This window comes from Nerophis ophidion, linkage group LG25 (assembly GCF_033978795.1).
Source record: "Nerophis ophidion isolate RoL-2023_Sa linkage group LG25, RoL_Noph_v1.0, whole genome shotgun sequence".
Taxonomy (NCBI): domain Eukaryota; kingdom Metazoa; phylum Chordata; class Actinopteri; order Syngnathiformes; family Syngnathidae; genus Nerophis; species Nerophis ophidion.
The window spans coordinates 9159290-9165946 of record NC_084635.1 but is presented as its reverse complement, the minus strand read 5'-3'; positions in this window follow the sequence as shown (position 1 = coordinate 9165946).

Genomic DNA, 6657 nt, shown 5'->3' with positions numbered 1-6657 from the left:
AGAAAATGCGTATTTTTGGAAAACATTTTTTTGCTAAAATGTCGTAAGGGGGGACCCTTTCGCAAACATTAAAAAAAACGGACTTGCTTCGACACCACAAAAATTGTGCTTTAGTTGTAGAAGATGTCTCGAAACCTCATCAGGAGTGCCGACAAAACCCAAAAATGGCAGAAAATGCATATTTTTCGAAAAAATGTTTGTGCTAGAATGTCATAAGGGTGGAGACCCTTACACAAAACTTCAAAAAAACTGACTTGTTTCAGTAGCACAATACTGATGCTGTAGTTGTAGGAGATGTCTCAAAACCTCATCAGGAGTGCCGACAAAACTCGAAAATAGCAGAAAATGCATTTTTTCGGAAAAAATGTTTTGCTAAAATGTTGTATGGGGGCACCCTTACGCAGAAATTCAAAAAATGGACTTGCTTCAGCAGCAAAATACTGGTGCTGTAGTTGTAGAAGATGTCTCAAAACCTCATCAGGAGTGCCGACAAAACTCGAAAATAGCAGAAAATGCATTTTTTCGGAAAAAATGTTTTGCTAAAATGTTGTAAGGGGGCACCCTTACGCAGAAATTCAAAAAATGGACTTGCTTCAGCAGCACAATACTGGTGCTGTAGTTGTAGGAAATTTCTCAAAAACCTCATCAGGAGTGCCGACAAAACCCAAAAATGGCAGAAAATGCATATTTTTTGAAAAAAAAACTTGGCTAAAATGTCGTTATGCAAAAATTCAAAAAACGGACTCCCTTCAGCAGCACAATACTGGTGTGTAGTTGTAGGAGATGTCTCAAAACTTCATCAGAAGTGCCGACGAAACCCGAAAATGGCAGAAAATCCATATTTTTGGAAAACATTTTTTTGCTAAAATGTCGTAAGGGAGGACCCTTTCGCAAACATTAAAAAAAACGGACTCGCTTCAAAACCACAAAAATTGTGCTTTAGTTGTAGAAGATGTCTCGAAACCTCATCAGGAGTGCCGACAAAACCCAAAAATGGCAGAAAATGCATATTTTTGGAAAAAATGTTTGTGCTAGAATGTCATAAGGGTGGAGACCCTTACACAAAACTTCAAAAAAACTGACTTGTTTCAGTAGCACAATACTGATGCTGTAGTTGTAGGAGATGTCTCAAAACCTCATCAGGAGTGCCGACAAAACTCGAAAATAGCAGAAAATGCATTTTTTCGGAAAAAATGTTTTGCTAAAATGTTGTATGGGGGCACCCTTACGCAGAAATTCAAAAAATGGACTTGCTTCAGCAGCAAAATACTGGTGCTGTAGTTGTAGGAAATTTCTCAAAAACCTCATCAGGAGTGCTGACAAAACCCAAAAATGGCAGAAAATGCATATTTTTTGAAAAAAAAATTTTGCTGAAATGTCGTTACGCAAAAATTCAAAAAAAGGACTCTTTTCAGCAGCACAATACTGGTGTGTAGTTGTAGGAGATGTCTCAAAACTTCATCAGAAGTGCCGACAAAACCCGAAAATGGCAGAAAATGCATATTTTTGGCAAAAAATGTTTTGCTAAAATGTCGTAAGGGGGAGGGACCCTTTCGCTAACATTAAAAAAACGGACTCGCTTCAACACCACAAAAATTGTGCTTTAGTTGTAGAAGATATCTCGAAACCTCATCAGGAGTGCCGACAAAACCCAAAAATGGCAGAAAATGCATATTTTTGGAAAAAATGTTTGTGCTACAATGTCATAAGGGGGGAGACCCTTACGCAAAAATCCCAAAGAAAATGACTTGTTTCAGCAGCACAATACTGATGCTGTAGTTGTAGAAGATTTTTCAAAACCTCATCAGGAGTGCCGACAAAACACGAAAATGGCAGAAAATGCGTATTTTCTGAAAAAAAAGTTATGCTAAAATGTTATAAGGGGGTACCCTTACGCAAAAATTCAAAAAACGGACTCGCTTCAGCAGCACAATACTGGTGTTGTAGTCGTAGGAAATTTCTCAAAAACCTCATCAGGAGTGCCGACAAAACCCGAAAATGGCAGAAAATGCATATTTTTGGAAAAAATGTGTTTGCTAAAATGTCGTAAGGGTCCCTCCCTTATGCAAAAATAAAAAAAAACGGACTTGTTTCAGCAGCACAATACTGATGCTGTAGTTGTAGAAGATGTCTCAAAACCTCATCAGGAGTACCGACAAAACCCGGAAATAGCAGAAAATGCATATTTTCTGAAAAAAATGTTTTGCTAAAATGTTGTAAGGGAGGAGACCCTTACGCACAATCTCAAAAAACGGACTCGCTTAAGCATCACAACACTGGTGCTGTAGTTCTAGGTAAATTCTCAAAAACCTCATCAGGAGTGCCGACAAAACCCAAAAATGGCAGAAAATGCATATTTTTTGAAAAAATGTTTTCGCTAAAATGTCCTTATGCAAAAATGTAAAAAAAACGGACTCTCTTCAGCAGCACAATACTGGTGTGTAGTTGTAGGAGATGTCTCAAAACTTCATCAGAAGTGCCGCCGAAACCCGAAAATCGCAGAAAATGCATATTTTTGGAAAAAATGTTTTTGCTAAAATGTTGTAAGGGTCCCTCCCTTACGCAAAAATTCCAAAAAACGGACTTGTTTCAGCAGCACAATACTGATGCTGTAGTTGTAGAAGATGTCTCAAAACTTCATCAGGAGTTTTGACAAACCCCGAAAATAGCAGAAAATGCATATTTTCTGAAAAAAATGTTTTGCTAAAATGTTGTAAGGGAGGAGACCCTTACGCAAAAACTCAAAAAACGGACTCGCTTAAGCAGCACAATACTGGTGCTGTAGTTCTATTTAAATTCTCAAAAACCTCATCAGGAGTGCCGACAAAACCCAAAAATGGCGGAAAATGCTTTTTTTTTTTTAAATGTTTTCGCTAAAATGTCCTTATGCAAAAATGTAAAAAAAACGGACTCTGTTCTGCAGCACAATACTGGTGTGTAGTTGTAGGAGATGTCTCAAAACTTTATCAGAAGTGCCGACAAAACCCGAAAATGGCAAAAAATGCTTATTTAAAAACAAAAAAATTCGCAAAAATGTCGTAAGGAGGGACCCTTATGCAAAAATTCAAAAAACTGACTTGTTTCAGCATCACAATTCTTGTGCTGTAGTTGTAGGAAATTTCTCAAAACCTCATCACGATTGCTGACTAAACCAGAAAATGGCAGAAAATGCATATTTTCTGAAAAAAATGTTTTGCTAGGGACCCTTATGCAAAATTTCAAAAAACGGACTCTCTTCAGCAGCACAATACTGGTGCTGTAGCTGTAGGAAATTTCCCAAAAACCTCATCAGGAGTGCCGACCAAACCCAAAAATGGCTGAAAATGCATATTTTAAAAAAAAAATGTTTTCGCTAAAATGTCGTTACGCAAAAATTCAAAAAACGGACTCTCTTCAGCAGCACAATACTGGTGCTGTAGCTGTAGGAAATTTCCCAAAAACCTCATCAGGAGTCTCGACCAAACCCAAAAATGGCTGAAAATGCATATTTTTTTTAAAAAATGTTTTCGCTAAAATGTCGTTACGCAAAAATTAAAAAAACGGACTCTCTTCTGCAGCACATTACTGGTGTGTAGTTGTAGGAGATGTCTCAAAACTTCATCAGAAGTGCCGACAAAACTCGAAAATGTCAGAAAATGAATATTTTTGTAAATCTATTTTTAGCTAAAATGTCGAAATGTCAAACGGGGGTTGAAAAAAAAGAGGGTAAGCGCGGCCAAAGACTACGGTCTGTTTGGAAAAAATATGAAATACTGCCAAACTGTTGAGGTCAATTTTTTCCGTTTTATCGACAATTTCTTCGCTCTCTGCAGCACACATTTTTACCGTCTCTTCTCACTCCATGCAAAGGGTTAACCGCGAGACAACAGGATGGTGCAATATTATTTATATCAATTACATGTCAATCGCTCTATTATTGATATCGTTTTATCGACCCAGCCCTGTGTATCAAACAAACTTAACAAGGAGGGTGATGCATCAACTTTCTATTTAACAACAAAAGCCAAAAACCAATAACTAACCTCGTTTTCAGCCACCCTGCGGACACACACACACTTTTGTCAGTAGCCCTGTGGTGCGGTCTCGGTTTGAATTCCTAAAACTCTTTAACTTTAACAGCCAAGTCGCTACAATGATTTGGAATAAAAAAATAAATAAAATCCACTTTTCCTTTTCGGTTAATCTTATTAGCGTCTAGGGGAAGGTAGAGTGAGGTAGGGGGTGATTAGTATCACCAAGGCTGTGGAAATGTTCTGAGTATTTCAAACCACACCATGGCGTGTTCATTACTTTCTGTGGACTCCTATTGAGCTACCAAAACGAGAAAAAGGCTGTAAAAAAGGATGAAAGACACTTAAAAGCACACAAACTAGCAATTACCTAGTCGGACCCGTTCCCAGTGAGACTTGGACTCCGACAAGGCTGTCCTTTGTCCCTGATTCTGTTCAAAACCTTTATGGACAGAATTTCTAGCCGCAGTCAAGGCGTTGAAGGGATCCAGTTTGGTGGCTGCAGGGTTAGGTCTCTGGTTTTTTGCAAATAATAAAATCCTGATGGATCTTCAGCTCTCATTGGATCGGTTCGCAGCCGAGTTTGAAGCGACTGGGATGGGAATAAGCACCTCCGAGTCCATGGTTCTAGGGTGGAGTGCCATCTCCGGGTTGGGGAAGAGATTTTGCCCCAAGTGGAGGAGTTGAAGTACCTCGTAGTCTTGTTCACGAGTGAAGGAAGAGTGGATCGTGAGATCGACAGGCGGATTGGTGCGGCGTCTTCAGTAATGCGGACGCTGTATCCATCCGTTGTAGTGAAGAAGGAGCTGAGCCGGAAGGCAAAGCTCTCAATTTACCGGTCGACCTACGTTTCCATGCTTACCTATGGTCATGAGCTTTGGGTTATGACCGAAAGGACAAGATCATGGGTGAGAAGCTCTTTCATCCGGTAGGAGCTCGAAGTAAAACCGCTGCTCCTCCACATCGAAGAGCCAGACGAGGTGGTTTGGGCATCTGGTCCGGATGTTTAGCACGGGGAAGACCCAGGTCACGTTGAGAAGACTATGTCTCCCGGCAGGTCTGGGAACGCCTCGGTATCCCACGGCAGGAGCTGGGCGAAGTGGATGGGGAGTTGAAAGTCTGGGCTTCCCTGCTTAGGCTGCTGCCCCCGCGACCCGACCTGGGATATGCGTAGGAAGATGGATGGATGGATGGATGGATGGATTGACCAGTTCCGTACAGGCGTTGTTTCTGTCGTTATTTGTTGAAAGCCGTATATAATGCTCTCGTTGGATCGGTTCGCAGCCGAGTTTGAAGCGACTGGGATGGGAATAAGCACCTCCGAGTCCATGGTTCTAGGGCGGAGTGCCATCTCCGGGTTGGGGAAGAGATTTTGCCCCAAGTGGAGGAGTTTAAGTACCTCCTAGTCTTGTTCACGAGTGAAGGAAGAGTTAATCGTGAGATCGACAGGCGGATTGGTGCGGCGTCTTCAGTAATGCGGACGCTGTATCCATCCGTTGTAGTGAAGAAGGAGCTGAGCCGGAAGGCAAAGCTCTCATTTTACCGGTCGAGCTACGTTTCCATGCTTACCTATGGTCAAGAGCTTTGGGTTATGACCGAAAGGACAAGATCATGGGTGAGAAGCTCTGTCATCCGGTAGGAGCTCGAAGTAAAACCGCTGCTCCTCCACATCGAGGAGCCAGATGAGGTGGTTTGGGCATCTGGTCCGGATGTTTAGCACGGGGAAGACCCAGGTCACGTTGAGAAGATTATGTCTCCCGGCAGGTCTGGGAACGCCTCGGTATCCCACGGCAGGAGCTGGGCGAAGTGGATGGGGAGTTGAAAGTCTGGGCTTCCCTGCTTAGGCTGCTGCCCCCGCGACCCGACCTGGGATATGCGTAGGAAGATGGATGGATGGATGGATGGATGGATTGACCAGTTCCGTACAGGCGTTGTTTCTGTCGTTATTTGTTGAAAGCCGTATATAATGCTCTCATTGGATCGGTTCGCAGCCGAGTTTGAAGCGACTGGGATGGGAATAAGCACCTCCGAGTCCATGGTTCTAGGGCGGAGTGCCATCTCCGGGTTGGGGAAGAGATTTTGCCCCAAGTGGAGGAGTTGAAGTACCTCCTAGTCTTGTTCACGAGTGAAGGAAGAGTGGATGGTGAGATCGACAGGCGGATTGGTGCGGCGTTTTCAGTAATGCGGACGCTGTATCCATCCGTTGTAGTGAAGAAGGAGCTGAGCCGGAAGGCAAAGCTCTAATTTTACCGGTCGAGCTACGTTTCCATGCTTACCTATGGTCAAGAGCTTTGGGTTATGACCGAAAGGACAAGATCATGGGTGAGAAGCTCTTTCATCCGGTAGAAGCTCGAAGTAAAACCGCTGCTCCTCCACATCGAGGAGCCAGATGAGGTGGTTTGGGCATCTGGTCCGGATGTTTAGCATGTTTGTCCGGTAGGAGGCCACGGGGAAGACCCAGGTCACGTTGAGAAGACTATGGTCTGGGAACGCCTCGGTATCCCACGGGAGGAGCTGGGCGAAGTGGATGGGGATTTGAAAGTCTGGGCTTCCCTGCTTAGGCTGCTGCCCCCGCGACCCGACCTGGGATACGTTACGTGCAGGCGTTGTTTCTGTCGTTATTTGTTGAAAGCCGTATATAATGCGG